Raw genomic sequence first — 11,702 nt, 5'->3', positions numbered from 1 at the left:
TGCGCTCTGTCCGGCACTCGGCAAAGTTTGAATTTTTTTTTTAATTTCTTTGCCGAGTGCCATGGTCACAGCACTCGGCAAAGCTGAAAAATGGGTTTCTGGACACCCATTTTTCCAGCTTTGCCGAGTGTTGTGACAATTGCACTCGGCAAAGGGGTCCTTTGCCGAGTGCAACACTCGGCAAAGTGACCCAAAACTACAATTTTTTATTTTTTTTACATTCTATCATGACAAATAAATTCATACAAACATCCATCACATATATATCTCATCCATCATATATATATCTCATCCATCACATATATATCTCATATATAATAATAAGTGCTCAAGTCCATCCAAATAAATTCACAAGTCCATCAAAGTCCACAAGTGTATCAGAAGTATATCACAAAGTGAACAACAAATGAAAAAAAATACAACGTGCACTCATCTCGACCAAGGCGACTGTGGTGAAGGCCCAGCTCCATCATTCGGAGGTGCATGAGGTGAATTATTCGAGCCACCGTCAGATGGAGACTGCACAAAGGAGAAAAGATTGCATGTGAGACAAGATTATTTGGATAGCTAATCTAGGAAGGTAGAGGTCATACAAGCGAAAGTAAAAATTTTTCATACTCACAGGAGTAGCTATAGCGGCAGGACACGGAGGCGGAGGTGGAACCAACAGCACAGGTGGCAGAGAGAAGCCCACACGTTGCCCAAGTCCTTGTAGGAACTCCGTAATGTCCGTCAGCCTCTGCGCCTGGGCCTGCCGCTCGGCCCGCTCGGCCTCCCGCTCGGCCCGCTTGGCCTCCAGCTAGGCCACCATCCTCTGGTGCCCGGCCTCCAGCTCCAGATGTTGCCTCATTTCTTGTTCCAGCCGGGCCTGCAATATTTCACTCTAATGTTTCAGTAATGCAAAGCTAATTAAGGTGTGTAAAGATCAATGTGTGACGAGTAAAACAGGAATAACCTCGAGTGCGTCGACTCGGTGTTGTGCAGTGGTCGGCCGTGTGCGAATGGCCGGGCTCTCGCTCGTGCTCCGTGCTCGGATCTAGGAGAGAGAGGGAGTAGATGCCGTGTCGATGACGCCGTCGCCAAGCCAGAACCTCCCATGCTTCTTGCCTTGCCCCGCTCTCATGACGGCCTCTCCATCGAAGTCCTAGGTGCTCGGATCATGGTCTGGCCCATGGAGCGACCTTGCCACCTCAGTGTACTCACTGATGCGGGAGTGGACGCTCGGGTTCATGTATGCCTCAGGCGGGTCCTCCAGGTTGAAGGAGACGTCGGACGTCGCCTTGCCCTTGTGGGCCATACACCATGCCTGGAAGTCCGAGCAAGCCTGACCACTATGTGACGTCGACTAAGAGAAAGACAGCACGATGATTAGAAATCAGGCAGAACTGAGCGTCACAATAGATAAATGAATTCGCGTACCCATGCTTGTTTGTATTCGGCGAGGTTGCGGCTGCCTTGATGGTGTGCTGGACCTTGCATCTGCAAACGACGGTCCCGGGCATCCCTGTGCATCTTGAGGTAGTCCTCCGTGAACCACTTGTCCACCATCATCGCCCAGCACTCGGGATACGCTTGGCACCACCAGGGAATCATCTACACGTCATCAAGTATTGGACATATAAGAAGATCAAATTAAACCAACTTAATCTCAAAACGAATCAATATTGATGTTCTTCATTTACCTCAAGGTACTGCTCCCGGGTCAGCTGCATCTCTCTTGCGTCTTTCTTGGTTTTCCTCTCTCCAAGCTTTGACCCGTAGTAGGTTACGATGGCCTGGATGCGCACCTCGTGATGCATGTCGGAGACGAGTTTTTTACAGGCTTTGGTAGTCACCTGCTCCGCCCTGGCCTCAAATCCCTACTCGCATCTGTAATAAGTCTGCATAAAAAAGCGATGTATCCATTCATTATTTCAAGAAAAGTCTAATGGATGCGACGTATTGAGCAATGTTGTGCGAGGGAGACTTACCCAAAGCTCTGCCTTCACCCGCGCTACCTTGTTGGGGTACTCCGCATCGGTGGCGATGGCGTACTGGTCAAACGAGTAGGCTGGCTCCGTCTTCGATGCATACGTGACAAAGCCGGGGAAGTGTTGCCTGCACAGAAGACCCAGGATGCCGTTGACTAGCCGTGCGTTACCACCCGACACAACCACCCAGTTCCTACACAAGTGATTAAGAAAAATTATTAGTTTTTTTCATCATATCATATGAAGTAGTGGTGATAACATATAAAGTTACTTACTTTTGCCCTTCGGGGCGAATCACTGGGCGTTGGTGAGGAAGCGGAACCTGTGGGAGGCTCGTGGGACCTCGCAAGTAGACACTCGAAGAGGAGTCGGAGGAAGCGGAACCCGTGCCTACCGCCTCCAACTCATCATCCTCGTGCGGCCCCTCCTCCTCGTCCGTCTGTCGAACCAGCTCATCGTCTGACTCGTCCACGGGCGCCACCTCCTCCTCCGGCTCCTCCTCACACGGCGTGGGAGGAGACGGCCCCCTCCTGCGTCTGGCAGTCCTCCTCCTCCTCCTGTCCGATCCCTCCGTCGCCCCCTCCGCCTCCTCCTGCAGCCGGCTGCGTCTTTGGTAAATCGAGTTCATGGACCTATGATGGTCGCCCGCCATCTTTGTTCAATCACCTGCAACAAAAAAGAAAAACAAGACGTAATTAGAAATAGGTGCAAAAATGAACAAAACATAATTACAAAAAACATAGTATTACATGTATTAGAAATAATCTTCATGATTGAGATTAGCTGGATCATAGGTCTCGTCATCACTATCAACATTGTCCAACTCATCAACACTATCTGAAGGAGGAATGTTGTCTTCATTGTCATTGCCTAAACGTAATCGCTCAAGCATTTGTATGTCCTTCAGATTTCGCACCTCGTCTCCAGCGTCCTCGTCATCATCCCTGTCATTGTCTACTTCCATTCCTATCTCTTCAGTTAAGTCTATGTCAAACCTTCCTTGTAGTCCCTCTTCTTGATAGAACTCTCCATCATATGTGTTTGGGTTGAAGTTGTAATCTTCATCGTTTGGGATAGGTAGTTTACCGTGTGGCGATACCTTGTGCACAATAGACCAACCCTTAAGATGCTCGGCGTCTTTGCACGCGTATGACGTATAATAAACCTGGACGGCCTGTTGAGCCACAATGTAGACATCTTTTCCTGGATAGACGGAATCATGTCGAATTTCGACTAGCCCAAGCTTAGGGGTCCGTCTCGTTACTCCAGGATGAAACCAGTGGCATTTGAATATGATAGGAGTAAGAGGTTTGGAACCATAGAATGATAGTTCGTAGATTTCTTCAATTCTTCCATAATAGTCGAGTTCATCAGTGCCTGATGTAACAACTCCGCTGTTTGTGGTTTTTCGATTGGACCGACTCTGCTCGTAGCTTGCTGTGTGAAAACGATATCCATTCATATCATAACCGGTAAATGACTTGACCCTAACGGCACAGCCGTTTGCAACCTGTCTCAGCTCGTCACTTATAGACGCATCAGTTTGGGCTTTCTGTTTGAACCAACAAATGAAATCGGGGCTCCCTGGTCCCGCACCCCGTGAAAGAAGGGTATCATTTTCTTGCAGGGTAGGTTGCCTCGATCCATGCTAGGATTGACGAAGAAATTCCCTGTACCAACGAGAAATAAGGAGGTTGGACGAAGAAACAAGGACATACGGTGAAATGATACACGTTCGTTCAGAACTTACCCAATGAACGGTTGCACCTCGACAAGGTTGGTCAACACATATAGCATGATACTGCGCCACTCTTCATTTTTCAATTGCTTAGTGGTCGATGCAGTTGTGCTTCCGAGTTGCCCTTGGAAAAGGCTGAGGTTCGATTCATTTTTGCCAGCATTGTAACGAGGGGGTGGATTATAAACGCTAGGAAGTTTCTCAGTGTAGTATTTCTCTGTGAAGTTCGACACCTCCTCTAGAATGTATGCCTCTGCAATGGAAGCCTCAATTTTGGCTTTATTTCTACATTTTTTATGAAGAGTCTTCAGACATCTCTCGATTGGATAGCACCAACGGTTCTGCACGGGGCCCCCCATCCGTGCCTCATACGGGAGGTGCACAATCAAATGCTGCATCGGCAAGAAGAAGCCGGGTGGAAAGATCTTCTCCAACTTATAAAGCAACACTGGTGCCGCTTTTTCCAAGTCATCAATGACAGTCCGAGAGAGCTCCTTGGCACAAAGCTGACAGAATAAGTAGCTCAACTCTGCCAGCACTTGCCAGACATGCTCCGGGACATAGCCTCGAACCATGGCTGGAAGAAGCCGCTCAATCCATATGTGGTAGTCATGACTCTTCATCCCGTTTACTCGCAGAGTGCCTAAGTTCACTCCCCTCTTTAGATTCGCTGCATACCCATCAGGGAACATTAGCGTCTTGATCCATTCAAGTACTTCCCTCCTTTGGTCCTTTTTCAAGACGAAATCAGCCTTAGGCCTTCTCTAGGTCTTACCACGACTAGGAGGCTGCATCTCTTGATTTGGTCTATCGCACAATGTTGCCAGGTCCACTCTAGCCTTAGGGTTGTCCTTAGACTTTTTAGTGTCCATGAGTGTTGCCCAAAGTGCCTCGGCGACATTCTTTTCAGTGTGCATTACATCAATGTTATGTGGCAGAAGAAGGTCCTCGAAATAGGGGAGCCTCGTCATGCCCGAGATATGAGTCCACATATGTTGCTCACCATATCCCACAAAACCATCTTCTTCATTAGGCACGAGAGCATCTATCTGAGCATGAACCTCGTCACCAGTCATCATCTACGGTGCAGGGTTTGTCACTTTGACACCTTTCGTAAAGTTCTTGATGTCTTGTCTAAATGGATGGTCAAGAGGTAGGAATTGACGATGTCTGTCGAACGAAGAATACTTGCCACCCTTCTGCAACCAAATGAACCTCACACCTTCCTTGCATATTGGGCATGGGAACTTCCCGTGAACACACCAGGCGCAGAATATCCCATACGCCAGGAAGTCATGCAGGGAGTAGTGGTACCAAACGTGCATTTTGAAGGTTGTCTTTGTAGCTCGATCGTATGTCCATACCCCTTCGTCCCAAGCACGGACCAATTCATCAAACACGGGCTCCATGAACACACCCATATTACTCCCTAGGTGTCCAGGAATTATCAACGACAAGAATACGTTATGTCGTTGAAAGGAGACACCGAGGGGGGGAGATTAAGGGGGATAACAAAGACGGGCCAACATGTGTATGGGGCAGCCATCATTCCATAAGGATTGAACCCATCTGTTGCCAGCGCGACACATACATTACGAGCCTCATCTGCTTTGTCACGATGTTTGTCATTAAAGCGGATCCAAGCTTCACCATCAGATGGATGTACCATCTTGTCAGGATTGTACCGTTTGCCATTTTTGTGCCATGTCATCTGTTTCGCGGATTCCTCGGTCATGTATAGCCGTTGGATCCTCGGTAGGAACGGAAGGTACTGTAGGATTTTCACGGGGATCGTAAGTTGCCTCTTCTGGCCATCATCAGAGTCTACCTCTAGGTACTTGGAGGATTTACACTTTGGACAGAACTTTGCATGCTCGTGTTCTTTCCTAAATAGGACGCACCCCTTCGGACAAGCATGTATCTGCTCATACGACATCTTAAGTGCTCGAAGGAGTTTCTATGACTCGTACATGCTCTTTGGCAGAATATGGCCCTCCAGAAGTAGGGTGCCAATCACGGCCAACATCTTATCGAAGCCAGGTCGACTCAAGTTTAACTCAGACTTCAACCCCATTAAGCGTCCAATGGCATCCAGTTGAGACATCGTTGACCGATCGTGAAAGGGGTTTCTGTGCTGAGTCCATCATGTCGTAGAACGCCTGTGCGGCTGCCTCCATCTCCTTCTCACGTCCCTCATCGAACTGTCCTTGGTGAAAGTCATCTAACATGTCTGGTACCCCAGCATCAGCATCAAAAGCCTCCACCCGTGGTCTCACCACCTCCTCTCTCATACGATGGGCTTCACCATGGTGGACCCACCGGGTGTAGTCCGGCGTAAATCCATTCTTCACAAGATGTTTACCCATTCCCACCTTGTTTACCCTCCTCCTGTTTCCACATTTGCTGCAGGGACACAAAACTAGGCAATGTCCTTTAGCAGCCTTGCCAAATGCACTGTTCAAGAAAGCATCGGTCTTGTTCATCCATACCATGGTGTAATCACTCTGACTTCTCTAGCCCGTGTACATCCACTGACGGTCCTCCATCTTCTAACATATGTATCAGCGAGTAATGTAACCATCAATTACATCTACATGGTGTTCCTACTATCAAATAGATGAGGATAGGTCCTAATCCCACCCGCGGATGCGTAGATGAGGTTAGTTTACATGCTCTAATCCTATCCGAGACAGAATTTCGGCAGCACCTCCCCGCTGTTCTCCAGATACACGTCCTGCCTAAGAAGAGTGCGTATCCGAAGAACAACAGGGAGGTGATGCCAAAACTCTGTCTCGGACCGGAGTAGACCATGGAAACTAACCCATCTACGCATCCACGGGCTGTCCAAAAATATGGACAATCCAAAACAGATACGGTCATAGATATGCAAAGATCTGCATACCTCCAACCGTATCTCTTTCGAACGGGAGATGCCTAACTAGGTTACGCGATCTACGACCATGATACGGAAAGAGGGGTTATACCTAGGGTGGTGGCGGAGTCAGGCTAGCGGGGCCGTGGCGGGTCGGTGCAGTGGCGAGGCGGCGCGGTGCAGGCAGACCAGCACGGCGACGGGAACTCCGACTCGGCTCCGACAGGCTCTTCTCTACAAAAATGGAACAAAATACTGTCATTTAAAAAAAATTCGGCAGAACCTCCCCTGCACGGTGAGGTTTCCAAAACCTACAAAAAACAGCGGCACGATGGCCGACAAGCACAGTAGTCTCAAGAGAAGCCATGTAATTTGGATATCAAACCATACAGAAGAATATATCCAAGTAGTACCACTACTTCTACTACTACTTCCACTATTCCTACTACTACTACCACCACTAGTTCTACTACAACTACCACCACTATTGCTACAACTACTACCACTAGTTCTACTACTACTACTACCACTACTTCTACTACTACTACTACCACTAATTCTACTACTACTACTACCACTAGTGGTACTACTACTACCACTACTTCTAATACTACTACTACCACTAGCACTACTAGTACAACTAATACTACTACAACTATCACTACCAAGACAACAAAAAGAGAGAAGGCATACCTGACGGGCGCCGGGAGTAGGGGCGGGCGGCGTCGGGGTCGGAGTCGGGGTCGGGCACGGGCGCGGCTGGGGGTAGGGCCGGCGGCCGGGGGCAGGGCCGGCCGGGGGTAGAGCCGGCCGGGGGTAGGGCGCGGGCTTGAGTAGTCATGTTTCGTGAACAAGATGTCCGAAATTTCGGGTCCGTTCCTGGATACGGCCTCACACTACACTCAGTAACATGACTATCATTTTTTGAATCATTAAATTCCAGTATTCGTACCACGTGCAGTTCAAAATTATATTTTTCGAAAAAATCCAAGTAAAAGAAATGAAGTAACTAAATATATCAAAAAACCATAAAAATTCCCAAATTCTAACTAGGAGTTCCTGGTGCCTTAAAAGGGCTGCACAAAAAATTTGGAGGCCAAAAAAAAACTTTGCCAAGTGCCGAGGCATGGCACTCGGCAAAGGGGGTCTTTGCCGAGTGCCACGGATAAGGCACTCGGCAAAGGTCTTGAATTTTTTTTAAAATTTCCTCTTTGCCGAGTGCCAGAGCGGAGACACTCGGCAAAGAAATTTAAAAAAAAAATCTTTGCCGAGTGCCTAACAACAGGCACTCGGCAAAGAAGGCCGTGGCCGAACACCGTTACGCGGGGCAGCCTTTGCCGAGTGTCGAGCTTTTGCCGAGAGTCTGACACTCGGCAAATAAGTCCTTTGCCGAGTGCCCTTCTTTGCCGAGTGCGGCACTCGGCAAAGAAGGTCTTTGCCGAGTGCGGCACTCGGCAAAGAAGGTCTTTGCCGAGTGCCCGATTTTTGACACTCGGCAAAGAATTTTGCACTCGGCAAAGCCTCTGTTTCCGGTAGTGATTGCACTGTATGAATCTGACTTCACAAGCCTGTCACCCTCTGCTTCTTCAGCAATAGGACCATTCAACATCTTGCCGCAAAGAGTCAATAAAGGAGCTTTTATATTGCGCTCTGATTTACAAAATAAAGGAGCTTGCAGACAATTTGGACAGCTGAGTCAACACGTTTCCTGAAAATATGATACGTGAATTATTTGACCAAAGCAGAGTGGCCCAGATTTTCTATGCGCCTGATGTAAACAAAGTAAAGGAGCTAGCTGACAATTTGGACAGCTTATCTAACACATTCCTAAAAGTATGACATAATTTTTTTGACCAAAGTAGTGCTAATAGGCACTATATCACTGCAATCTCATGTACTAGTCATGTTTTTTTTTTCCACTAATAATGTTTGTTGGGGAGTAAAATGCCATAGCAAACAAGTGAGCTCCTCCAACACCAGAGAGCTCAAAGCTTGAAGTCGATGGAGAGGAGAGAAAATAACAAAATGAGTGAGAATAATCATTTGCCCAAACAGCCAAACTCTGTATTTGCAAGTGATGATGTATAGTATAGTATCATGCATTTGACCAATCAACAAGACTACAAGAGCAAGTGATGATGTCTAGTATCATGCACCTTTTCATTTTAGAAATAAGCATCCGGTTTGCCTGGCATAGATTAATAGAGGAGGATTCGAAACAAAGAAAATGAGATATTTCAAGCAGAGAAAAAAAAAGTCTACCATCCTCTGATGTATGTACCAAAGATGCTTGCAGAGAATTTGAATGTATCGCTTACGATATGCTGATGTATGTAAAAATTTGACTCAGTTCGCTCTGAATAGGCTAGTACGGATGTGTTTATTAAAATACAAGCCTGCAATCCTCTTATATTTTAATAAAACATGTCTATCAACGCGTGCCCTTGTAAGGGCTATATTCTTAAGAGACATAAGTGTTAGAAATTCGTGAATGAACTTTGTACTTACAACTGACTAAATTGCTTATCTTTGCATGTGCACAATTTCACTGCTCATTTGCAAACACTGTATGGCTTAGATATTTAGGGCCTGTTTGATCACCAACTAAACTTTAGCTGGCTAATTTAGGTGCTAGGGATTCAGCTAAAAGACCTTTTAGATAATTATAAACTAGTACATAAATCATTTTTAGCGACACCACCCTTTTCTATCAGAGGCGGTTCAACTAGCACGCCGCCTCTAACCGCGCCGGTGAGCACTGTAGCTCCATGACCGCCTCTGAAGATCTATCTTCAGGGGCGGTTCTATTAGGAAAACCACCTGTGAAATACGTCCATTTTCAGGGGCGGTTGGTTTAAGAGAACCGCCCCTGAAAATGGATCTTCAGAGGCGGTCCTCTTACAAAACCGTCTCTAAAAGTGACCTCTTTTCAAAGACGGTTTCTTAAGAGAACCGCCCCTACAGATGAATTAACAGAGGTTGTTCTCTTTAGTCAACTGCCCCTAAAAATGCCTTCTTCCTCCTCGGGACAGTCTGCATGCTGAGCACCATTAGCTCACTTGGAGGGCGAGAAATAGCAAAAATAGAGGGGGAGGTTTTGCCCTTTGAACCTTTGAAGGAGTTGGGTTTGAGAGGTGAGATAGTGACATCCCTAAAATTTTTTCAAACTTTAAGTTATATTAATAAATACTATAAATATGACAAAAGTTATTTTTTAAAAATAAGCTTATACATTTTGTTTAAAACAATACGTCATATTAATATTGCTAATTTAATTTTAAATATTCTATATTTTATAAAAGAATACTACTACACATATATTTACGTGATATAACAAACTCAATATATTGATGGTTTATTAGTCTTGTGCCTTTATAATATTCCATGTGATACAAGACTCTGAGCCTCGATCTGCTTTTGCACAAATGGTAGCCTTTCGCATCATGCCAAGTACTTGCTCTGCACCATGATGACCCAGGCTTTCCAAACGAAGACTCACTAGTCAATAGTCCTCCTTTGTATCAGTGGAGAAGCCACTCAAAATCTTCTTACGAACTCACCGTTCTTAGTCTTTGATGTGACCATCAGTGCAATATGACCGAATAGATCATCTGGCCAAACGGCTGGTTGGTGTGGTGTCAGCTGTTAGTCTGTGATTAATTCATATTGTGCTGGATTGGATGGCTGCCCTCTTAATTCTCTCGTGCCACTTTTGAGACTAACAGCGCCAAAGGCGACACCGAGAAACTAATCTCATTCGCTGATGGACGATTACGGTAAAATTGCACTGACAGCCACGTCATGACGAAGAATGGCGAGTCTTCTGTCTTCGTATGAAGAACTTGAGTGGCTTCTCCACTGATGCAGACAAAAGACTATTGGCCAACGTCCAACGAGCCTCCATTTGGTCAGCATGGCGCAGAGAACGTGCTTGGCATGATGTGAAAGGCTTCCATTTGTGCACAAGCAGAGGCTCAGTCTTGTATCACGTAGAAATTTATACTAGGTTATGATCTCATTCGGCGTAGTGGGTGAGCAAGAGGGTGTGTTCTACTTGATTTATACTAGGTTATCTATTTAGTCTACTTACATATGTAGACAATATGTGTACTTTATGACACTTGGTTACTATCTACTTGATTGAAATTATATTGTCAACGTGTACTATCTCATTCTATCACATAAATATTTTTCCACATATATAATCTTATAGACTTTTCAAATTCATGCATTTGAGATTTTGAATATATAAACATTATATATGTATATAATATTTAAAATATCAATTTTCAAATAGATTTGTAGAAGTGGCTAGTGACAAGGGTCGTTTTTAGAGATGGCACTTGTTCCTGGGCGTCTTTAAAAATCGATTTTCTTCTCTAGAAATCATTGTGGAGCTAAAGGCAGCTGGATCAGCCGCCTCGATATGATAGAAGCTTCCCATCCACGAGGTACCTCAAATCAGTTACACTTCTTGCCAAAGGGACAGTGATAGCTGCTTCCCTTCACATTTTATTTGTCTCGTGCCATTCATGCATTAGATCATTCAGCAGAAGCAAGGGAGCTCTTCGGACGTGGGGCAGTTCTGTCATTTCAGCTTCATCGTCAAATATATATATGGTTGAGCTGTATGCTTCATGGACACGGCGGTTCCCTTGTAACTGCTATTGACCATACACCCCCAGTTCGCCATCAGAACTAGGAATTGAAGCTCACTGTTCTCATAGAACAATGCTAGCAAGGTGTTACTTCCTTCCTGCTGTGTTTCTAGTGATTCAGCTTATCCTGATAAGCATCATCAGCCAGGCTCAGGGGAGCGCGGAACCTAGTTGTCGTAAGTTCTAAGCGACTATTTGATTGTTATTGTGTGTTTTTTTTTCTGAACGTTTGTTTTAGATTGTTGCTTTAGATAAGTTGTTTCTTATTCGTCTTAGTTTTTTCATGGCGTTTCAATTGGATCTGCAAAGCGTGTCGAAAGTGTATAATATTTATAGTACCTCTCGGGCATCAGAACACTATCTATTTATAATCTATAAAACAGCCTCTGGGACATGCTAATTTTATATTAGTATACGTATGTACTTGGTGTAGCTTTGGAACCTAATAATGGATTTTGGTAATC

Source organism: Miscanthus floridulus, chromosome 10, assembly GCF_019320115.1.
Source record: "Miscanthus floridulus cultivar M001 chromosome 10, ASM1932011v1, whole genome shotgun sequence".
NCBI lineage: Eukaryota > Viridiplantae > Streptophyta > Magnoliopsida > Poales > Poaceae > Miscanthus > Miscanthus floridulus.
The sequence above is the reverse complement of the archived record's forward strand: the minus strand, read 5'-3'. Positions refer to the sequence as shown.